Below are 648 nucleotides of genomic sequence, written 5' to 3' on the forward strand. Positions count from 1 at the left end.
GGATCTTGTTAAAATGCAGATTTTTATTCAAGAAGGAGAGGGGGTCTGGGGGGGTCGATGTTTTGCATTTTTAATATAATTCAAAGTGCTGCCGATTCTTCGGTTCTATGGACTACATTTTCCCTAGCAAGGCTCTAGAGTAGTCTCTTTCCTTTCTCTGAATTCCTTTGGCACACAATAAAATAACTTCCCCGTGATAGTAAGAGAGCAGGGACCGTGCCTGCCTTGTGCATCACTGTTCCTAAGAATCTAGCACAGGTTTCTCAATCTTGGCAGTATTGGCATTTTGGGCTAGATAATTCTTTGTTATGGGTTGCAGTCCTGTGCATTGTAGGATGTTTAGCAGCATCTCAGGCTTCTACTCACTACATGCCAGAAGCACCCCCACCCCAGTTGTGACAAAGAAAAATATCTCCAGGCATTGCCAAATGTTTAGCTTAATATATGTATATATTTATCTATCTTAAGGTCCAGGGCAATGTCGTTATTTGACAGTCGGCACTTAACAGGCTTCACTACAGACTTTCTCCTGTACTGTTTGGCTTCTTATTTCCCTACTTAGATTGGGTGCTCTGAAGGCGGGCAATTTGTCTCATACTCTCTGTATCTTCTGCAGCACCTATCACAACAATGGGCACCTGCAGGGGC

This window comes from Equus asinus, chromosome 8 (genome assembly GCF_041296235.1).
Source record: "Equus asinus isolate D_3611 breed Donkey chromosome 8, EquAss-T2T_v2, whole genome shotgun sequence".
Taxonomy (NCBI): domain Eukaryota; kingdom Metazoa; phylum Chordata; class Mammalia; order Perissodactyla; family Equidae; genus Equus; species Equus asinus.